The sequence below is a fragment of the Protopterus annectens genome, chromosome 11.part0, assembly GCF_019279795.1.
Source record: "Protopterus annectens isolate FY-2018-M chromosome 11.part0, PAN1.0, whole genome shotgun sequence".
Taxonomy (NCBI): domain Eukaryota; kingdom Metazoa; phylum Chordata; order Ceratodontiformes; family Protopteridae; genus Protopterus; species Protopterus annectens.
In genome coordinates, this window is record NC_056745.1 from 257,344,593 (window position 1) to 257,369,038 (window position 24,446).

At 42.6% G+C, this 24,446-nt stretch overlaps 1 protein-coding gene across 1 annotated transcript in view; it reads right to left on the reverse strand.

Moving 5' to 3' along the window:
* Positions 1-24,446, reverse strand: part of LOC122815312 (zinc-binding protein A33-like) — a 327,419-nt gene that overhangs the window by 124,594 nt on the left and 178,379 nt on the right. The gene's annotated exons all lie outside the window — the stretch shown is intronic.

The following is a 24,446-nucleotide window of genomic DNA, read 5'->3' on the forward strand; positions in this document are numbered from 1 at the left end:
TTGGTTAAGAGCCACACTGGATACCACCTTTGGCATAAAAGTTGGGTTTGTCCTTAGAGAAACCCTGTCTTGATGAAAAATGATAAAAGGTTCCACTGCCATTAAAGCCTGTAGCTCTGAGACTCTTCGTGCTGAAGTTATTGCTAGGAGCAGAGCAGTTTTCCATGATAAAAATTTTATATCCGCTGTATTGGCTGGTTCAAAAGGAGGTAAAGTGAGTTTTTCCAAGACAAAGTTGAGGTCCCAAGTAGGTATTGGTGCTCTCTGGGGGGGTCTTATGTTTTTAGCCCCTCTGAGGTACTGCCTTAGTAATGGATGAGAGAAAATAGGAGGTTCCGTTTTATAGTGAGATGAAATGGCAGAGGCATGAATCTTAATTGATGAAAAGGATAGGCCTTTGTCCAACATCTCAGTTAGATATTATAAAATCTGAGGAATATTTGGAACAAATGTGTCAAAGCCTTGTGCCTGGTTCCTTGCGCAGAATATCTTCCATTTGTCTGCATAAGATTTCCTGGTGCTGGGCCTCCTGGCCTCCAGAATGACATCCATAACCGCTTTAGAGAGAGGTGTGGTCAGAGTGGCTATGTTATCTGCCATGCAGCCAGATTTAAGGTTCTGAGTTGGCTGTGCAGAATCTGAATGTTTTGTTGAGTCAGCAGCTGAGGTATTTGAGGTAAAGTCCAGGCTGGGCCTTGAGCCAAGTTCTTTAAGATTGGGCACCAGTGCTGGCGTGGCCAGTCTGGGGCAATCAGGATCATCTTTGGCCTTTCTTGTCTGACTTTTAGGAGCACCTTGGGAAGGATAGGCAGTGGAGGGAAGGCATAAACTGTTAGTGTTTTCCAGCTGAATGAGAGAGCATCCACTTTCCATGCCTGTGGGTGGTAAGACCTTGTGCAGAATTTCTGTAGTTGGCAGTTGAGAGGGGAGGCAAAAAGATCTATGTCCAGGCATCCCCATTTCTTTGTTATCATGTTGAAGACCTGTGAGTTTAGTTTCCACTCGTGAGGATCCATGAGGTTTCTGCTTAGTTCATCTGCCAGAGTATTTTTCTTTCCTGGCAGGAACTGTGCTTGCAGATGAACTTGATAGGTCAGTGCTGTGTTCCACAAGGTCATAGCTTGCCTGCAAAGGGGGTATGAGTGCGTGCCCCATTGCTTGTTTATGTACCACATGACTGTGGTGTTGTCCATCTTTAGCAGTAGTTGTCCTGGATGCAGAAGGTCCTTGAAGGCTGTCAGGGCATTCTGTACAGCCAGCATCTCTTTTTGATTGATGTGAAGATGCATTTGGTCTGTGCACCACTTGCCCTGAATGCCTTTTCCTGCCATGTGTGCCCCCCAGGCATAATCCGATGCATCTGTTGTTAGTGTCTGCCTGGCTGTCGGTGTAGTGAAAGGCTGCCCCTTGTTGTGGTGACATGCCTGTGCCCACCATAGAAATTCCTTCTGCAGGCAAGGGATAAGAGTTATTATTGTTTCCAAGCTGTGGCAATGTTGAGTCCAAACACTTTTTAGATACCATTGTAACTTCCTCATATGCAGTCTTGCATATGGAATTAGCGGAATGCAGGATGCCATGAAACCCAAAGCCTGCAGAATTTTTCTTGCAGGTAGCTGGGTTTTTGTTGCCATCATTTGAAAGTAATGAGTCAGTTGCCTTTTCTTGTCTGGTGTGAGATAAGCCATCTGGGCTGTTGTATTCAAGCTTGCACCCAGGAATATTATCTCTTGAAAGGGCACTAGTTTTGACTTCTTTTCGTTTACTGTGTACCCTAGGCCAACTAGCAATCTTTTTGCAAATGCCAGATGCTTTAGTAGAATGTCTTTGCTCTCTGCTTGAATGAGGCAGTCGTCCAAATAAGGATATATTTGAATTCCTTTTTGTCTGCAAAATGCAATCACTGGTGCCAGGCATTTTGTGAAGACCCTGGGCTCAGTAGATAAGCCAAAGGGCAGTGCAGAGAATTGGTAATGCATTGTGCCAGCTATGAATCTGAGGTATCTTCTGCAATTTTGTCTGATTGGGACATGCAGGTATGCCTCTTTGAGGTCCAAAGTAACAAGCCAAGCTTTCTTGCCCAGCATGGGTAGAAGTTGCTGTAGTGTCAACATTTCGAATTTGGGCACGTCCAGGAAGGTATTTAGAATAGACAGATCCAGTATGGGCCTCCAGGCTTTGTCCTTTCTGGGAACCAAGGACAGTCTTGAGTAAAATCTTTGTCCTTTTTCTTGCTGTGGTACTTTCTGAATTGCTCTCATGTCCATGAGAGCTGTAATCTGTTTCTGTGCCTCTGCCCATTGATTTTGTGGCAGGTCCAGCATTCTTTTTGACCTTGGCAGGGTGTGAAAGTGGAACCTGTAACCGTGAGAGACAATATTTAGTACCCATTTGTCATGGGTGATAATGTGCCAATTTTGTGAAAAAAGTGCTAGCTTTCCTCCTAAAGGAGCTGCCAAAAGATAAGTGCTTGGCTCTTGTAAAGGGAAGTCATTGTGACTGTTTCCTGTAAGGTTGTGACTTGTCTTCTCCTTTGGGGGTTGAAGCACCCCATTGTCTAGGTCTCCAAGAGCCTTGTGGCTGAGATCTGCCTCTTGGGCGTCTGTATCTGCCTCTTTGTGGCCTGTCTGACACTGGAAAGGACCAATTCTTGGAAGGCCAATTTCTGCTAAATCTAGGTGGCTGCACCTGTAAGAAATCTTTTACTGTCTGCATAGATTTTGCCTTATCCTCCATTTTCTTTAACACCTCTTCTGCCTTAACACCAAACAAGGTATCATGCTGTAAAGGAGCATCCAATAATTTTGCTTTAACATGATCAGGTAAGCATTGTTCTTTTAACCAAGCATATCTTCGAATGACAGATCCTGTAACTGTGGCTCTACAAAAAGCCTCTAATGAATCAAAACCACATTGCAGAGTATGTTTTCCCACTTGTTCTGCTGCATGTAATAAATCCTGCATTTCCTTATTGTCAGGGCATTCTGAGCTTGCAAACATTTTCTGTTTTAACAGAGACATTAAAACTGTCAGTTCAAAGCCCTTACTGCTAACGTTGCAGAAGTGTAAACCTTTTTCCCCCATCTATGCAGTGCTCTAGAATCCCTGTCAGGGGGGACTGGGTTTTTTGCAGTGGATGCCTTAACCCCTTTGGGACTCTGAGAAATAGTTTCTGGGTCAGCAGCAGGGTTTTTATAAAGAAATTTATTAGAGTCTGGGACCCTATAGTACCTATCTGGCTTGACTGGAGCTGGGGGTAAAGAATCAGGAGACAAACTAGATTCAGAAAAGACATCATCAACAATATCTAACACAGGGGGAATAGCAAGGGGCCTGTGTTGAGGCAGTAATAGAAAATCTCTGAGCCTTTTCTTTGATTCTGAATAATTTTGGCTTTCCCAATGAAAAGGCTCCCTCATGGTGTGCAAAGTTTCCCCAAATGAGTAATCATCAGGAAGAGAGGCTGAAGGGATAGACTCTTCAGCATCAGAATCCTCATAGGGAGGGAGAGAGTATCCCTGGTCTGAAGAGGGATCAGAGGAAACAGAAATCTGATCAGAGGATTCATAGTCTGTATCCTGCCTAAGCCTTTTATCAGGAGGAGGATGGGAACCCCTGATCAAAGTAATTAGATCTTCGGCCATTTTGAGCATCTGTTTCTTAGGCATGGATGACTGTCCAGAAGAATGCTGTACTTGTTTCTTTGTCTGAAGTGATGCTTTAGACTTGGTCTTTGCTGCTGTAGTTGACTTAATAGTAAGCTGTGAAGGTCTGAAAACACCCTCAGAAGCCGATGCCTGCACAGCGGCTCCAGACTCATCTGAGGGAATAGTTTCTGTAGGCCCAATACCTTGAGTTTCCAGAGGCCTAATTGACTCCACATGAGATTCGGAGGCGGCCTGTGGCTCTGAGGTAGCGGGTGTCAGGGGCTGCGAAAGCGCCTCACTGAGAACCGGCGACTGGCCTAGAAGAGGCTTTGTCATCGGTTTTGGACCTTGGGTGCTTGTCCTTTTCCTTGTCTTTGTGTTTTTTTATGAATTGCAGTCGTCGGTTGTTCCGACGGCATTATATAGTTAAACCTGCGGCCAAAGTAATGCAATGCAAAATCAAACCGACGTTTAATAGTGCGTTTGTTGAATCTAGCACAAAACCGACAACTAGTAACGTCGTGATCAGGGCCTAGGCAAGGAATACAGTAAGAGTGAAAGTCCTTATGAGGTATTTGCTTCCCACAAGAAATACAATTGTTAACTTTTACTGACATCGGTCTGGAGCAAGAAAAAGTTTCCCCAACGGGGTACTTAGCTTTAATGACTTCGGTCTGAAATTCGATTTCAAAAATCTCAGGAGTCGGTCAACCGGCACTTGCGAACTGCTTTTGCTTCGGGCACCATGCGGCAAGAAAGACTGAAGAAAATGGTGTCGGCTGCATCTTATATACCCCTGGCACACTGACATCAGGGAAGAAGCGACAGCAACCGACGCCGGACCAAGACTTTGGAACTCTGGCCGACTGCGGGACTGCCTGACGGCAGGATAACCCAAGTGTAATGACTGCAACAGTGAAACATGATGAACATTAGTCTGTAAGCACAATAAGTGCAGTCTTTAATTATTTCTCTGGCCCTGGTGAGACATCTGGATAAGTACAAGTTGTGGATAGGTGGTAAGGTGGTCTTAATGATCCTCTCGGCTGTCTTCACCACTCTCTGGAGGGATTTGTGCTTAGAGGTAGAGCAGCTTCCATACCATACTATGAGGTTGTTCGTCAGGATGCTTTTTATCGTACCTCAGTAGAAGGTAGTGAGAACTGTCGATGGGAGATTCGCTCTCCTCAGCCTTCTTAAAAAGTGCAATCTCTGGTGTGATTTCTTGACTATGGCATTTGTATTTGTCTTCCAAGACAAGTCCTCATTGATGTGCAGTCCCAGAAACTTCATACTTCTCACCCTTTAAACTGCTTCCCCATTGATGGTGAGAAGATTGTTGTTACATGTGGTACACATCCAGTACTTGGCAAGCATTCCTGCAGCTCTTTCAGTGTTGCTGCAGGTCCCCTGGCAGCCTCCATGGCCAGTTGTCATCTTGTCATGTCATCCATTTGGGATGGACGTCCAGGTGTTTGCAGTGTCACTGTTGTCCCATATCTTCTCCACTGTTTGAGGACTGTCTGCACTGTATTCCATGGTATATCCAATGTTGTGGACACTTTTTCTACTCTTGTTCTGACTGATACTTTTCCACAATGAGATCCCTTCAATGCTTAGCAAACTCTCTGCCAAACATGTCTTTTGCTGTAGCAGGCAACTGGATAAATGTCAAATAAATCCTACTAGGACAGTTGAACATTATTTGGGGTTAATCAGAGTCTTGTTAATTGATGGCATCTATGTAACCAAAAAGAGAATGCTGTGATGACGGCAAGAGGAGCATCAGCCAAGTAGTGGTTTATGTGTGTGCACGTGTATGTAACCAGTTTATAGTACGTTTTTTCAGTTTTACATTTTCTCCCCTAACAGATTTCTTTGTTTGTCAATAGAATTGTACAGGTTATGGGTCACATTCAAGATGGGAAACGTTTTGAAAAGATTTTCTGTGGTGTTATTTTTGTATGGTAGGCATGGACAGACAGTCATAACACAGTTGCACACTTCTCCGATTACAACCTGATAATCATGCCTATTCTATTACCCATATCATTGTCAGGGCAATGCACCAACCAGTGCCTGTAAATATTTATGTCTGTTGTATGCACTGAAACTGATATTACACACAAGTAGAACATGCATAACTTATTTACATACATAGATAATTAAGGTGATTGCACAGTAGGCTTTGCTATCACAGTGCTAACCTGGAGGATGTACCACATTCATATCTAGGCTATTATGTTACGATATTATTGTTGACAGACTTGACAATGGTTTGCCTAACATAACACAACTCTGTGTGTAAGTGACTACAGATATCAGACACATGTGCTTATAAGACTGTACAGTTGAATGGTATGAACTCACTATATCACATGCATTTCAACACACACTTCTGCAACAGTACTTTACTATGCACATGCTCTGTATAGATCTCTTATATTTACAAGACAAAATGTGTATCATAGTTATATTCACAGGTAACATATGGATATGTACAACATCCCAGTAGCTGGCCTAGCAGTGGCACAGTCAGTGGTGTTTGACAGACACTGCAGTATTTGGCAAATGTCAGCTGTCCTTTCCTGGGTTGAGTCAGGGGCCTGAGCTGTGATCTATGTCAATGCAGACAGAGCCACATGCTATGGCCATTGGTGCTGTTCAGCAGTACATCAGTACAGCAAGTCTTCTTGAGACATATTCTTTCAAACCCCTATTTTCTATTACTACAGACCACCTACTGCATTCAATTACATGCTTACATGTTTCACATACCGTTTTTAATGGATACTTCTTCTGTATTCGGTCCTTCTGTTTTTAATTGTATCACTGTCTATGACAAAGGTGGTTTGAATAGGTGGCAGCTTGACTTTTGTAGGTAATGCTCATGGCCATGTGATGGGCTGTGCACCAATTTCCCCATTTGCTAATTGCATACAGAAGAGCTGTGTAGTTATTCCAATAGCCAATGTCATGGCAACACATTCCTATAACTGAGTACTCCATGTGGGCATTGTTTCTTTCCCTTCCTGTGGGGAAGACATCCTGGAGGTGTGTGCACTAATACCTCTTACAACAAGACTTGTGGAGACAAGCCAACTAAATAGTGGAGAAGGTTCAAGACTTAGGGGCAGAATGTGAGTATTGCTGTTATATGGTTTGAATACTGCTAGTTAAACAGGGTTTTTCTGAACATGCTACTTCTGCATGTGTTTCAGTCTGACAAAGTTCTGTGTCTGCATAGCTTTCAACTGTAGGGCTATCCACATAATGGTCAGAGATTTGCCTGTTATGTTTGGTCTATTCCACAGACAGATGTTGTCCTTGGCAAATCAGTAGCATACTCTGGTGATTGCAATCAGTAAATCCTAACATCCATTTGTGTTTCTGCCTTCATATCCCTCAGAAAAGATATGTTACAACACCAGCAACTTTCTCAGTGTATAACAGCAATATTCCAAGTATGGCAATGTTTTTGGGCCTATATTCCCCAATTATGTCAAGCTTTGTCCAAATGTCATGCAGTAAGAGGTTGATAGGTAAGGTCTATCATTATTTTGCACTGTCTTCCTGCTGAGGGCAAAGGCTGGACAACATGTGGAACTCTGTACATTCAACAAGTCAGTGTATAGAGAATGCTCTTATATGCCCTTGTAACATATTTTATGTGGGAGAGAGTAAGACATGTTTTAAAAATAGGCTGTTAGAATATGTGAGAGATATTACTGATAAGAAAGATGCCAGTCCTATTGCTGTACATCAGTATAAATCTCACCATGGGAACAGTAGTGGATTACAAAGTACTGTTTCTGAAAATGTCTTTCTCAGTTTGATCAAACAGTCATAGAAGAACAATTGTTATGTACGGAATCAATTTATATCTAAAAATGTGATACTTTATCCCCCAGGGGGTTAAATGAGGAGTGTAATTGGAGGCTGTGTATTTAAATATGTAATCATAAGTGTTAAATGCTTCTTGTATGTAAGGCAAGTATTTCTTGTAATGTTTTACTCTTTGAAGGCTTTGGTCAAGACATCAGAGTATAATAAACTTGTGTGAATTACTGCCTGGTTGTTTTCCTCTTTACTATCTTCAGTCATGTTAGTTTATTTGCTAAGAGGCTGTTGTATGTCTGGCCACTGTATGGCCTATCATGTTTTTGTAGCAGCGTACTGTTTACGTATTATTTTTAATGGGGGGGAGCAGATGTCAGTGGCATGGGTCCCTTTTATATCCAAGTGTAAAATGCTGCCCCAGTTATGGGTGGTCTATCAGCAGCATATGTTTGTATGGGTATACATATATATATATATATATATATATATATATATATATATTTATTGGTAATATATCTACAGTTTGTCATATATATATATATATATGTATATATATATATATATATATATATATATATATATATATGTATATGTTTCTTTGGGTCTATATTAGAACATCGAAGTTTCAGAACTTCGAATGTTCTGATATTGACCCCTAATAAGTGAAAGCTGAAAATAGCAAAGTTTCAGAAAACTGAATTCTTTCCTAGGGAAAGAATTCAGTTGTCCGTTCCTGTCGCTTTGCTATTTTCAGCACTGTGGTGGAAAGTTACGGGTGGGGTTCAGGTAAGTGTGCGATTGTGTGGACGTGAGGGTTAGGGCGGGTTAGATGAGTTAGGGTTAGGGTGTGGGCCAGGTAAGTGTGCAAATGTGTGGACATGAGGGTTAGGGCGGGGTAGGTGAGTTAGGGTTAGGGTGAGGTGTGTGTGCAATAGTGACAGACCTTAGGGTTAGGGTTTGGGTTAAGGTAAGTTGGTAGATAGTGGTGTATGTACAGTTTAGTGTAGAGCTAGATGTGAGATTTTAGGTGTATGTGTGTGGATTGCTGTTTGTTTGGTGTGTTTGTGTTGTGTGTATGTGTTTTGGAACAGCAAATTTTTTCCCTAGGAAAAAATTCACTGTTCTGAATTTTTGATGTTATCAGTTTTCGGTTACTAGGGGTTGATATTAGAACATTCGAAGTTCTGAAACTTTGATGTTCTAATATAGACCCATTTCTTTTCATACATATATTTGCAGATACAAATGGCTGTAATGCATGGTATGTTTGAAAAAGCATCAGTTATTTCTGTAGCTCTGATGGCTTAGTGGTAAATTGTTGTTGCTATGGTATACAGGGTCCTAGGTTCAAAACCTGCAGGGGCTGTTTATTTTGTTGCTGGCCAGAACAGAGGCTGATGGAAACAGAGTGATTAAAGAACTTTTAAGCAGTTGTAAATGGCTCAGCCCTGGTAAACATTGCTCACATTCCAGTCTTATAAAATAGCAGAATAATGACATCATTTAGTAAGTGTATTTGATTTCCTTTACATAACATGCTATGTGCTGTCATTACAGTAGCAAGGGGTGTAACTATACTGTATTGGACACTTGGGTATACATGGGTAGTATCACATGTTATATGCACTCACACTTGCATGTTACACCAGTTACAGTACACTGGTTGACAAAAATAATGTAACACATATTATATTTTTGAATTAGTACTTTTAACACTGTTTTTCCATGTAAAATTCAGTAGTCAAACCATGCACCCTTGCATGAAAAGCTGGGACTCTGAGTACTACACTATCTTGTTCTTGGGGTTTGAGTTGTATGTTTTGATGCATATCCTATTGGATATTACTATGATATTATTATAGTAACTGTAGAGTACTGTGTTTTTTGGCAATGTCATTGAGGACTGCTTTCATTTAGTATTGGCATATATTTCAGTTTCAGATTTCTATCCTTCAGAACATTCATCCTAATGCATAACTTGTTTGCTATCTACTTTCTCGGTCTGTCCTCTGTGCAGAAGGGATGACACCGGTCCTCAGGCTGTGATAGACTACACTGCAGAATGGGTCTGAAAAGCCATGCCTCTGTTCATGTAGGATGCAGCCAGAAGGGTATCAGGACTATGGAGACCTCCATGTGTTGCCTTTGAGAGGGCATTACAGACGTGGGTGAGGGACATTACAGAGGTGGTGGGTTACAGATTCACAGACAGTGGGAGTACCACACAGGCCAGGACATTTGGAGACGGCCCAACAACATGGGGGACATATCTCTAGAACTGTAAACAGATTCTATGTCATCAGTGCTGTTATACACATGATGGGTTGACAGATTGATAGGGTTTGTGTGGACATGCATTTACTGAGTGACTTCACATCTGAAAGTGATATCTGTCTGACATACCTCTCCACTGGCATGCTGTCCACAGACTGGCCACATGTTTGCATATTATGTTTTGTCTGTTCCCCAAACAGTTTTTGTCCTTGGAAAAGCAGTCATGGACTCTGGGGAATGCAGTAAGTAGATACTAACTTCCATTGGTATTACTGACTTCATATTCCTCATAAAGGATATGTTACAACAAATCCTGTTACATTGGCAACTGTCTCACTTTATGACAGCAATATGTCCAATCTATACTTGTGTTTGTGCCTCTGTCCCCAAATGATGTCAGACTTTGTCCAAATGTCATGCACTATGAGGCTCAGATGTATTTAGTATCATTATTTCTTGTCTTCATTCCTGCTACCATACCAATGATGTCGTAGACCCACAGACATGTTACAGGGAAGAGGCCATAGACATGAGTCCTGAGCCTGTACATTCTGAGGTGAACTGCACATTTGAGAGGTCTGTGTATGTCTGGCTATTGTTAGCAGACTGTCAGGATTGTGTAGTCATGTCATGTGTAAATGCTATTTGGGCTGTGTATGAAGGGAGGTAGATGTCAGTGTTATGGCTCCCTTTTTATCTGACTGTGTGCGCTCTTCCAGTTTCTGCTGGTCTACTGGCTGTATGTGTTTGTAGGGTCAGACTGAGACATGTCCTGTACCATGGTCAGGATTCAGACTACACTATGAATTTGGCCAGTATATGTAGGGGTAGTGTGCGAGTGTCAAACAATTATGTATTTGTTCACAGTCTGTATACTTTACTGTTTACTTGACTTACTGGTATGTGACTGTGTTGAAACTGGTTTTGGGTATGCACTTTCACACTGGTGTCTGTTTTTTAGTGCTGTTACATCTCTATAGTACCTGATATAGTTGCAAATACATGTGTAATTCTCCATAGCAGATTTGCTATTTCAATTACTTGTGCTATTTCAGTGAATACATGTTAGAGCAGACAGAAGGGTGTTACTGCAGCAACTGTGTCAGCTTATCTACTCCAGTATTTCAGATATGTCCCCACTGTCATGGCATCCACCCACCACTTTGTCAGCCTTGGTCCAGATTCATTGCAGTAAGGAGTTCTGAGCATACCTCTCAACTGGCTGGATTGTTTTAGGGTGCCCTGGTTAAATGATCACATTTCTGGTCTGTTTTACAGATTAGTGTCATTTCTCTGGTAAATCACCCTGATGATATGGGGATTTTTGTCAGTAAATGATGACGATACATTTCATTTTCAGACCTCACAGCCATCAGAATATGTATGCTGAAACAAACTGTGTTACTCTGGCATCTTTCTTTGACAGCCTTTGGACAGATTTGTTGCACTAAGAGGTTGAGAGGTATGATTCTGAGATACAACTCCACTACATGTTCTGAGCTCATATATGTATACATCTCTCTCTCTCTCTGTATATATATATATATATATATATATATATATATATATATATATATATATATATATATATATATATGTTCATAGGTTTATAGGTGTGTACTAGGCTAATGGGCCTGGAGCCTTTGGAAGCCTAGCCCATAGGATTATCCTGACATCGTGTCACCCAACCTTACTTCCCAGTGTCTCTGTCGAGTGGAGTCACTGGAGTGATCCCCGGGGCGGATTTTCTATTTTCCATCCACTCATCAGGATTTCTCTTGAAGAGGGCTAGTGAGGTGCTCTGCTTGACATGTATGGCAAGTATATTCCATACCATGGGCACTTTCTGGGTTATGTACCTTTCCCTCCAGCATGCTGTGTTGACTGTGTCATTAAGGGTGAGGTCTGTGGAGCGTGTGCTGCAGAGGGATTGGGATGTCTCTAGATGTAGCATTTCTAACAGAGCTGGGTCAGGCATGGCTTTGTCAGTCAAGCAGAGATCATTTCTAAGTAGGTGATATGAGACTAGTTTGAGTTTATGGAGTCTGTCCATATAGGACACATGTTTAAGGCCTAGGATCCTGTTTGTGAGGTACTTTTGCAGCCTCTCCAGTTGTTGCAGGTGTCTAGTGTGGCACCTGCCAAATGGGACATTGTACTCCATGACTGGCCTAATGAGGGAAGAGTAGAGGAAGACAGTGACCTGTTTCTTCCTGAATGCAAAAACCTTAGTAATGAGATGTGCCACATAGAAGGCCTTTCTGACCACAGTGGCAATGTGGTGGTCAAACGAGAGGTTGCGGTCAACCTGTGTTCCCAGATCTCTTATAATGCCTACTGTGTTTAGGGGACTACCATCAATGTGGTAAGTCATGGGAACTGGGTTTCTCCCAAAGGGGATGATGACAGATGTTTTGTCATTGAGCTTAAAGCCATAGTTCTAATACCAGTCGTTGGACTAAGTGAGGCCTTTCTGTAGGCTGTCAGCATGACTTGTGGAGTTAATAATAGCTCCCAACTTACATTTGTCAGCAAACTTTGTCAGCCAAAGTCCCTCCATGTTACCCTGGACTTCAGAGAAGTAGATACCAAACAGGAGAGGACCCAGGACCAAACCCTATGGGACTGCACTCGTGACTGGTTCACAGTCTGACTTGGGGTCAGCTACTTTCACATGGTGGGTACTATCTGTGAACCAGTTTGCAACCCACCTAGTGATATAGGGATTGATGCTTACCTTAGTGAGTTTTCCATGATTCCTGAGTGGGGAATGGTATCAAAGGCCTTGGCCAGATCCAGGTAGTCAGTATGAATCACCTTGCCTACATCCACAGCTCTGGTGACTGACTCAAAGAGGTTAACCAGGTTGAGCAGGCATGACCTACCCTTAAGAAACCAAACTGTGTGGGATCCAGAGTCTTGAGATTTCCTATATCCCTGTTTATCAGGTCCATGATGATGCATTCCACAGCTTTGTATAACAGACTCATCAGGCTAATGGGGAGATAGTTCCCAGGGTCTGTAATCACTCCTCCTTTGTGGGGAGGGATTACTGTAGCAGTGTGCCATTCAGTAGGGACATGAGGCAGTGATTGGACAGGGCACACAGGTGAGGTGCCAGGTCACTCTGTAGTTCATGTAGAACACAGCCAGGGATATTGTCAGGTCCCATAGATGCTGTATTGTTGGCCTTGGAGAGTGCTGTTTTAACCTGTGCAACAGTAATACTGGGTGCCTGGCAATCTACTGGTATTGTGATTGGTTCTCCAGGGGGGTGAGAGGGGTAAAGTTGGCACTGAATCTGTTGGCCAGTATATTGGCAATATATGTTGGCTCGGTATAGGAGGTACTATTGTGCAGTAGCTCACAGCAAATCTGGGTATTGCCGGGGTGATTCTTTACATAACTATAGAAGGCTTTGTGGCTGTCTTTACTATCTGATGCAATTCTGTTTTCATAGCTAGCTTTGGATGATTTGATGAGGGATCTCAATCTTTTGTTGAGGCTGGTAAGGGAGCTTTTCCAGTTCCGGGACTTCACATTATTCTGCATCACTTTCCTCTTTCTGTTGTAGAGTTTGTTTATGGCAAGGGACCACCAGATTGGCTTCCTGTTTTTGGAATGGAGCATCTTGTTTCTATTGGGTATGACGGAACCCATGCATTTGTGTACATGTTCATACATTGCAATAGTGTATGATTTGGTGGTCATGCAACTGTTCTCCATTTGCAAGGGTACCATGAAGTTAGCCAGCTCTGTTTGTAGTGATGATGATGGTTACCTTTGCATGGGGGTGGTGGGAGGGATGTGGGTTTCCAAGGTGATTAGTTTGTTGTTAGATCTAACCAGGGAATAGTTGGTTATTGGTGTACAGTAACAGTCACCCATGTTAGTAATGACCAAGTCAAGGATGTTGCAACCTGTAGTGGGGGTAAGAACAATCTAGTCCAAGCCATTGGAATTAATGAATTCCAGGAAATGTCGGGCAAGTGCATTGGTACACAAATAGCTTTCCCAGTTAATGGAGGGGTAGTTGAAGTCAACCAGTATGACAGTGTTAGGTTGCACCTTAATATTCTTCAGGATGATTAGACAGGCTGAGTGTGAGTCTTGGAACATGGTTGGGGACCAATAGCAGGCTACAACCTGATCACTGTCTTACCGAATGTTAGCTGCACCTTCAGTATCTCTGATGTGTTATTTTGGGCTACCAGTCTGGAAGTGTGTGCTTCCTTTATGAATATGAAAAAAACACCACGTTTGGAGCTTCAGTCCAAGTTCTGGGACCACAAGGTATGCAATGAGTTATAGCCTGATAGTAAAGGGGCGCTTTCTGTTGCCTTGAACCAGGTCTCTGTTACAGCACAAATAGTTAATGTTATCCATTTTCAGGAGTGCTTCAAGTGAGTGCATTTTCAGATTTAGATGTATAGCACTGAGCAGCATGACCCTCAGACTGCATTTATTTGTAGCTGTTATATGTTTATTCATATTTATGTCTACACACACAACACACACACACACACACACACACACATATATATATATTTATATATGTATGTATTTATTTAGCTTTCTATATACATGTGTATGTATATATTTTAGATGTATATCTTCCTAGATATATATATATATATATATATATATATATATATATATATATATATATATTGTATATATTTTCCCACACATATATATATATATATATATATATATATATACATCTCCATAGATATATGCATGTATATATAGAAAACCTTTCTGATTCTACAGAATCTTTTCCCTACTGTTGAATGGCTCTACTGAATATGTTTTAAAAGGCATCAGTCAGATGGCTTTGTGGTAAATTGCTGTTGCTATGGTGTACAAGGTCTTGGGGTTAAGACCTGCAAAGGCTATTTTGTTGTTGGGCAGAACAATGGCTGATGGATACAGAGTGATTAAGGGACTTTTAAGCAGTTGCAAGCAAGTTTGCATGATGGTAAGCGATGCCAACACATGGTTAAACAGGGAAACTGCTTAATCTGAGTAGGCATTGCTTAGCATCACGCAAACACACTTACTGCCGCTTATGGCTGCTTACTGAAACTTACTCCCACTTACCCCCTCACTAATTTCTTTAAAAAAAAAGAAAAAAGGGAAGTGGTGAAAAGGGAGTCATGCAGAGGGTAAAATAATATGAAAGATAGCTAGGGATGTGCAGGGCGGGTGTAGGGAAGGTCCATAGCTGTCTGTTTCTGATACAGCAACAGCTGTGCATTTGTACAGAATTTGGAGGTGAATTTGGACACTCAAACCCCTAAGAGAGGGTGAGGACAACAGTAATGTGTTGTTAAGCTAATTAGACCAGATTACATGTGTCCAGTGGATACGTGTGCGAAATGGGCAGCTAATGGGGTGACATTTTTTTTTTTGGGGGGGGAACAGATTGCCCTTTTTTTTTTTTAATAAGGTGAAGAGTGGGATATTGGGGAAGGATAATAGGTATATTTTGGGAGGTAAATTAGGTAGGAAGACAGACAAGACAGACAAGACAGCACACAGGGGTAGTATATGACACATGGAGTAAACACCATGGATGAGAAGAGTGGTTGGGAATCGGACACCCACGAGCCCCCAAATGGATACAGTGGGCCTGAAGTCCCCACCCATGGGCATTCACCACTGCACCTTCACAGTGGCTGAGCAGGAGGGGCAGGCTGATCCTCAAGATGCACCACATTGCCCTCAAGCTGGCATAGCTGATCTCTGAACTCCTTTCAAAGCTCACTATGCACCAATCCCCAGACCTGACTATGAGTGACAGTGTCCTTTCTGTGCCCACTCCTGGGGGGATGGACCCCATCCCCTGAAGCGGTTCCACCCCGAGGTGGTGCAGGACCAGCAGAAAGAGGTCCCGGGTTGGGTCCCAGACATGTTGGGGCTCAGTGTCATGGCCAGTTGAGGCAGGACAGGCAGATCCACTGGGATCAGCCTTCCCAGACATGCTATGGTGTTGCAGTTTTATAACACATGTTAGTTAGTCATGAAAAACACATTCCAGGATTAGTTATAACAGCATGCATAGGTATTCCCATTAACCCAAAAAGTACAGTTTTGTACCTACCATAAATGTAGATGTTCGAGGATCCACATTGCTGCAGTCCTAACCATTGGGTAGTCTGCTGTCCAGTCGGCCCGAATACCAAAGTATATGGCTGACGTCGGTCAAGGCGCATTAGACTGACGTCAGGACGACAGGGTACTAATGCGCATGACCGACGTCATATCCTCAGTCTTTTCTTGCCCCAGATGTCAGAAGACCCTAAAAAGACAAGGCCCAAACCAAAACACCAACAAAAACCCTGCACCAAACATATATACAATATATACAAATGCACAAGAATATAGCCTAACCCATACCACCACCCCTAAACACAGAGGGGAAGGAGGGAATGACTGCAGCAATGTGGATCCTCGAACATCTACATTTATGGTAGGTACAAAACTGTACTATGTTCTTCATTCCACATTGCTGCAGTCCCAACCATTGGGTAGAATCCCAAAGCAGAGGTAAGGGAGGCTGGCAAATCATAAGGAAGCAGGAGCTGTCAACATGCCTTGCAAAATAGCTGTGGCAAAACCAGCCCTAGATTTAGAGTAGAGAGGAAGGTGGTAATGCTTAGAGAAAGTATGCACTGAACTCCAAGTAGCTGCCTCCAAAATATCCTTAGTTGCCACCCCCCTTAGAAATGCTGTTGAAGTGGCAGTAGCCCTTGTGGAATGAGGCCTAATCCCAGCTGGAATCTCCTTGCCATGATGGGAATAACAAAATGAAATGCAAAACCCAATCCACTTAGAAATAGTTTGTTTAGACACAGGCTTGCCCTGAGAAGTCAAGGCAAAAGAAACAAACAACTGCTGAGACTGCCTAAAATCCTTAGTCCTGCTTAAATAATAACGTAACTGCCTATGTACATCTAAAGTGTGCAAAATCTTTTCCCTTTATTTTGGGATCTGCATAAAAGGTAGGCAAATGAATAGTTTGGTTTAAAGCCACACTAGAAACCACCTTAGGCATAAAGGAAGGATTAGTACGTAAAGTTACCCTATCCTTATGAAAAATCAAAAAAGGCTCCACTGCCATAAGGGCCTGCAACTCAGAAACCCTTCTTGCAGAAGTAATGGCCAACAAAAAAGCAGTCTTCCATGACAAGTATTTCAATTCAGCAGTAGCTGAGGCTCAAAAGGTTGTAGAGTAAGTTTCTCCAACACAAAATTGAGATCCCAAGCAGGAGTAGGAGCTCTACGTGGAGGTCTTATATTCTTTGCCCCTCTAAGAAATTGCTTGAATAAAGGATGCGAAAACAATGGTGGGTCACAATCATAGTGAGCTGAAATTGCTGCAGCATGAATCTTAACGGAAGAGAAAGACAAACCTTTGTCCAGTAACTCAGTAAGATATTGAAGAGCCACACTCAAATTTGGCTCAGTAATCTCCAAATTGTTTGCTGCACTCCAAAACAAAAATCTCTTCCATTTTTCTGCATACACTTTCCTTGTACTAGGTCTTCTGGCTTCCATAATCACATTTAAAACTTGTTGAGGAAGCTGAGACCTGCTATCTTTCAAAACAGAATATGCCAGGCTGTTAGATGTAGAGAGTGAAGCTTGACATTGAGCAGATGACCGTCCCTCTGAGACAACAGGTGTGGAATCAAGGGTAAAGGCCATGGAGGCTTCTTTACCAGACTCCTCAGTAATGGGTACCAGTGCTGCCGAGGCCAATCTGGAGCTATTAAAATCATCCTTGGCTTGTCTTGTCTGACCTTTAGAAGCACCTTTAGAAGAAGAGGCAGAGGTGGAAAGGCATACACATGAAGATTTTTCCAACTGAAAGAAAGAGCATCCACTTTCCAAGCTGTGTGATGAAATCCTTCTGCAAAACTTTGGCAGCTGGTGGTTTAGTGGAGAAGCGAACAGATCTATGTCTGGAGTTCCCCATGACACTGTCAATTTTTGAAATACATGAAGATCCAGTTTCCACCGTGGGGATCCATGATTTGTCTGCTTAATACATCTGCTAAGGAGTTCTGTGCTCCCGCAGAAACCTTGCCTGAAGAGTTAGTTGCAGACTGAGCGAGTCTCCCATAAAATCATTGCTTGTCTGCACAATGGGTAAGAATGTGTTCCCCTTGTTTGTTGATGTACCACATGACAGTTGTGTTGTCTGTTAGAATCAACACCTGCCCTGGAAGAAGTAACTCTTTGAAAGCAATTAATGCAAACTGAACTGCTAACATCTCTTTCATGTTGATATGTAGATGCTGTAGTCTGGCAGGCCACTTGTCTTGTATCCACTTTCCATTTAGATGAGCTCCCAAGCAATATCTGAGGCATCTGTCGTTAGAATCTGACTTGCCTCTGGCCGGGTCACAGAGAGTCCCTTGTTTAGGTGACATTCCTGAGCCCACCACAAAAATTCCTTTTGAATGCAAGGTATTATTTGAATGACAGTGTCCAAATCCTGGCAGTGCTGTGTCCACAGATTTTTGAGATACCATTGTAGCTTCCTCATATGCAGTTTGGCATTGGGAAGCACCAGAATACAAGATGCCATGAACCCTAAGGCTTGAAGGACTGTCCTTGCAGTCAGCCCGGACTGAAGAGAGAGATGATGGAAGTAACTGGAAAGATTCTTTTGTTTGTCCGGGGTTAAAAAGGCCATCTGGGCTGCTGTATTCAGTCTCACACCCAGAAAGCACATGTCTTGAGAGGGTACTAGACTGAACTTTATTTCGTTCACAGAATACCCTAGGCATCTTAGCACTGCTATGACATATTCCAGATGCTGTAGAAGGTCTTCCTTTTCTTGAGCCAGAATCAGGCAGTCGTCCAAGTAAGGATAGATTTGAATTCCTTTCAGCCTGAAGTAAGCTATCACTGGAGCCAGAACCTTTGTGAATACTCTGCAGTAGATAAGCCAAAGGGCAATGCAGAGAACTGATAATGAGAATTTCCAGCTCGAAACGCAGATACTTCCTGCAACTTAGTCTTATAGGCACATGAAGGTAAGCTTCCTTGAGATCTAAAGTTACCATCCAATGATCTTTGCCCAGCAGAGGTAAAAGTTGTTGTAACGTCAACATCTTGAACTTGGGAATGTCCAGATAAGTGTTGAGGATAGACAAATCCAAAATTGGTCTCCACGTGTTCCCCTTCTTTGGAACTAGGAACAGGCGAGAATAAAATCCTAGGCCCTTTTCTGGTACAGGGACTGGCTGAATGGCCCCTATTTGGAGTAACAAAGAAATTTGCTTGTGAGCCTCCTTCCTTTGTGGAGGGGGAACGTCTGGCATGCCTTTGAAAGGGGCAATGTATGGAAATAAAACCTGTAACCGTGGTGAATGATATCCAACACCCATCTGTCTTGAGTGATTAAATCCCAATTTTCTTTGAAAAGAGACAGTCTTCCTCCCAAAGGAGCTGCCAGACGAGAATCTACTGGCAGCTGAAAAGGCAGGTCATTGGGTCTGTTTACGAAAGGACTGACCCCTGCCCTCACCAGAAGTCTGAGCAGGTGAACCCCTGTTCTAGGCCTAAAAGAACCTTGAGCTCTGCCCCTACCACGCCTAGACCTACCCCTAGACTGGGAATCATAAGCAGGATATGTCCATCCCTTAGTAGGCCAATTTCTACTAAACTTGGTGGCTGCACCTGCAAAAATCTTTAACAGTTTGCATAGACTTAGCTTTGTCCTCCATTTTCTTTTAAAACTGCTTCCACAGGCGAACCAAATAACACATCAGACTGTAAAGGAGCATCCAAAATCCTAGTCTTAACATGCTCTGCAAATTCTGATCCCTCAACCAGGCATGCTCATGGAGAACAGAACTAGTGGCAGCCACCTCGATGAGGCCTGCACAGCATCAAAACCACATTGCAAAGAATGCTTACCCACTTGTTCAGACACATGAACTAAATCCAGCAACTCTTTACACTCTATACCTTCCGCCAAAGCATCCACCTTAGATTTCAATTGTGAAAGGAGGTAATTTTGTTATTTTAGCATGTGAAACTGACAATTCAACGCCTCATGGCTAAAGTGGAAGAAGTATACACTTTCTTTCCCCACCTATCCAAAGCCCTTGCCTCTTTATCAGTGGGAACAGGATTTTTAACAACAGAGGCCTTAACACCTTTAGGCCCCTGAGAAACAGTTTCCGGGTCTGCCCTAGGACTCTTAAACAGATACTTATGAGCTTCAGGCACCCTATAGTACCCATCAGGCTTAACAGGGCAGGAGGCAAAGAATCAGGGTTCAGGGAAGCCTCTGCAAAACATCTTCCACCACATTCAACACAGGAGGTATAGCTAAGGGCCTATGCTGGGGTAAAATAAGAATTCCTAAGCCTTTTCCTGAATCAGAGTAATCTTGGCCTTCCCATTTAAAGTGCTCCCTCATGGAATGCAGAGTCTCTGAAAATGAGAAATCCTCAGGAGGAGAAGCTGTAGGAGTGGAATCATCCACATCAGAATCAGAATAAGGAGGAACTCCTGCAAGTCTTCCACAGAAGACTCAGAAGCCTCTGAACCCTGCTCAAAACTCTCAAACTCAGGTTCCACCCTAGGCCTCTTATCAGAGGGGCATAGAGCCTCTAATCATAGTAATTAAATCTTCTGCCATTTTAAGCATATGTTTCTTAGGCACAGAACCTGAAGTGCTAGGAGAAGCCCCACTGAAGCTGAACTTGGCCTACCTCTCAAAGAAGTTTTGGAAACAGTAGGAGAAGCTCTAACTACCTTGGGAAGAGAGGGAAGAACAGTTACCTGAGAAGCCCCTCAGCCTGGCCTACCTCCTGAGAGGGCACATCCTGTAACAGTAAAGTCTCTGCCTGAGACTCCAAAGAAACTCCTGGCAAAACCTCCGCTCCACTGAGTTTTCTAAAGAACCGACGTCCGACTGCCGGGTTCATCCACCCTAGGCTTTGCTGTTTTGTCCTTGCGCTTTTGGATTTAAGCCGGCGTCAAGCATCCGACGGCATTTTGTAATTACAACGCTTCCCAAACACTAACCTGGCACAGTCTAACCTTCTCTTAATAGTGCGCTTGTTAAATCTAGCACAAGAGCGGCAACCAACAACGCCGTGCTCAGGCCCCAAACAAGGTATACACAAACTATGCTAATCCCTATGAGGTATCTGCTTCCCACAAGAAATACAGTTATTCACTTTTTCTGACATCCGGTTAACTACTGAGGCAAGAAAACCAAAATGTTCCCCAACGGGGTACTTAGCCAACTTTGATTCGGTCTGAAACTCCGACTTCGGAAATATTTCAGAACGCCAACCTGCACTCGCAAAACTGCTTCTGCATCGACCATGCGGCAAAAGACTGAGGATATGACGTCGGTCATGCGCATTAGTACCCTGACGTCCTGACGTCAGTCTAATGCGCCTTGACCGACGTCAGACATATACTTTGGTATTCGGGCCGACTGGACAGCGGACTACCCAATGGTTAGGACTGCAGCAATGTGGAATGAAGAACATCAACAGATGTGGAACATTTGAATAGCAAACAGAACACATGCATATATGGAACCACAGTGGGCATTATAACAGCATGCAGGGTACACTGATAGCAACAGGCCAACAATGATAATATTTCAACATGGAATATTAATAGTCAAATGTTTATATATTTGTAGAACAATAGGACACATGTCCAACAGTAGGTTTGGTGAAAAACTTAACCATTGATTTATGTGTTTTTTAAAAAATTAAATTCAAGATTTAAGGGTTTTTTGGAAAAAAGAGGGGGGGGGAGGAAAAGTTTTTAATTTTTTAACAAAATTTTTTTTGGGAACCAAAGGCCTTCCAATTTTGCTTTTTATGTGGATCTGGATTGTTAGAGGGGTAAAGTTGGCACTGAATCTGTTGGCCAGTATATTGGCAATATATGTTGGCTCGGTATAGGAGGTACTATTGTGCAGTAGCTCACAGCAAATATGGGTATTGCCGGGGTGATTCTTTACATAACTATAGAAGGCTTTGTGGCTGTCTTTACTATCTGATGCAATTCTGTTTTCATAGCTAGCTTTGGAGGATTTGATGAGGGATCTCAATCTTTTGTTGTGGCTGGTAAGGGAGCTTTTCCAGTTCCGGGACTTCACATTATTCTGCATCACTTTCCTCTTTCTGTTGTAGAGTTTGTTTATGGCAAGGGACCACCAGATTGGCTTCCTGTTTTTGGAATGGAGCATCTTGTTTCTATTGGGTATGACGGAACCCATGCATTTGTGTACATGTTCATACATTGCAATAGTGTATGATTCGGTGGTCATGCAACTGTTCTCCATTTGCAAGGGTACCGTGAAGTTAGCCAGCTCTGTTTGTAGTACGCCAAAGTTACCTTTTGAAAGGTTTTTCATGATGGTTACTTTTGCATGGGGGTGGTGGGAGGGATGTGGGTTTCCAAGGTGATTAGTTTGTTGTTAGATCTAACCAGGGAATAGTTGGTTATTGGTGTACAGTAACAGTCACCCATGTTAGTAATGACCAAGTCAAGGATGTTGCAACCTGTAGTGGGGGTAAGAACAATCTAGTCCAAGCCATTGGAATTAATGAATTCCAGGAAATGTCGGGCAAGTGCATTGGTACACAAATAGCTTTCCCAGTTAATGGAGGGGTAGTTGAAGTCAACCAGTATGACAGTGTTAGGTTGCACCTTAATATTCTTGAGGATGATTAGACAGGCTGAGTGTGAGTCTTGGAACATGGTTGGGGACCAATAGCAGGCTACAACCTGATCACTGTCTTACCGAATGTTAGCTGCACCTTCAGTATCTCTGATGTGTTATTTTGGGCTACCAGTCTGGAAGTGTGTGCTTCCTTTATGAATATGAAAAAAACACCACGTTTGGAGCTTCAGTCCAAGTTCTGGGACCACAAGGTATGCAATGAGTTATAGCCTGATAGTAAAGGGGTGCTTTCTGTTGCCTTGAACCAGGTCTCTGTTACAGCACAAATAGTTAATGTTATCCATTTTCAGGAGTGCTTCAAGTGAGTGCATTTTCAGATTTAGATGTATAGCACTGAGCAGCATGACACTCAGACTGCATTTATTTGCAGCTGTTATATGTTTATTCATATTTATGTCTACACACACACACACACACACACACACACACACACACACACACACACATATATATATATATATATATATTTATATATGTATGTATTTATTTAGTTTTCTATATACATGTGTATGTATATATTTTAGATGTATATCTTCCTATATATATATATATATATATATATATATTGTATATATTTTCCCACATATATATATATATATATATATATATATATATATATATATATATATATATATTTATATATATATACATCTCCATAGATATATGCATGTATATATAGAAAACCTTTCTGATTCTACAGAATCTTTTCCCTACTGTTGAATGGCTCTACTGAATATGTTTTAAAAGGCATCAGTCAGATGGCTTAGTGGTAAATTGCTGTTGCTATGGTGTACAGGGTCTTGGGGTTAAGACCTGCAAAGGCTATTTTGTTGTTGGGCAGAACAATGGCTGATGGATACAGAGTGATTAAGGGACTTTTAAGCAGTTGTAAGCAAGTTTGCATGATGGTAAGCGATGCCAACACATGGTTAAACAGGGAAACTGCTTAATCTGAGTAGGCATCGCTTAGCATCATGCAAACACACTTACTGCCACTTATGGCTGCTTACTGAAACTTACTCCCACTTACCCCCTCACTAATTTCTTTAAAAGAAAAGAAAAAAGGGAAGTGATGAAAAGGGAGTCATGCAGAGGGTAAAATAATATGAAAGATAGCTAGGGATGTGCAGGGCGGGTGTAGGGAAGGTCCATAGCTGTCTATTTCTGATACAGCAACAGCTGTGCATTTGTACAGAATATGGAGGTGAATTTGGACACTCAAACCCCTAAGAGAGGGTGAGGACAACAGTAATGTGTTGTTAAGCTAATTAGACCAGATTACATGTGTCCAGTGGATACGTGTGCGAAATGGGCAGCTAATGGGGTGACATTTTTTTTTTTGGGGGGGGGAACAGATTGCCCTTTTTTTTTTTTTTAATAAGGTGAGAGTGGGATATTGGGGAAGGATAATAGGTATATTTGGGGAGGTAAATTAGGTAGGAAGACAGACAAGACAGCAGAAAGAGGTAGTATATGACACATGGAGTAAACACCATGGATGAGAAGAGTGGTTGGGAATCGGACACCCACGAGCCCCCAAATGGATACAGTGGGCCTGAAGTCCCCACCCATGGGCATTCACCACTGCACCTTCACAGTGGCTGAGCAGGAGGGGCAGGCTGATCCTCAAGATGCACCACATTGCCCTCAAGCTGGCGTAGCTGATCTCTGAACTCCTTTCGAAGCTCACTATGCACCAATCCCCAGACCTGACTACGAGTGACAGTGTCCTTCCTGTGCCCACTCCTGGGGGGATGGACCCCATCCCCTGAAGCGGTTCCACCCTGAGGTGGTGCAGGACCAGCAGAAAGAGGTCCCGGGTTGGGTCCCAGACATGTTGGGGCTCAGTGTCATGGCCAGTTGAGGCAGGACAGGCAGATCCACTGGGATCAGCCTTCCCAGACATGCTATGGTGTTGCAGTTTTATAACACATGTTGGTTAG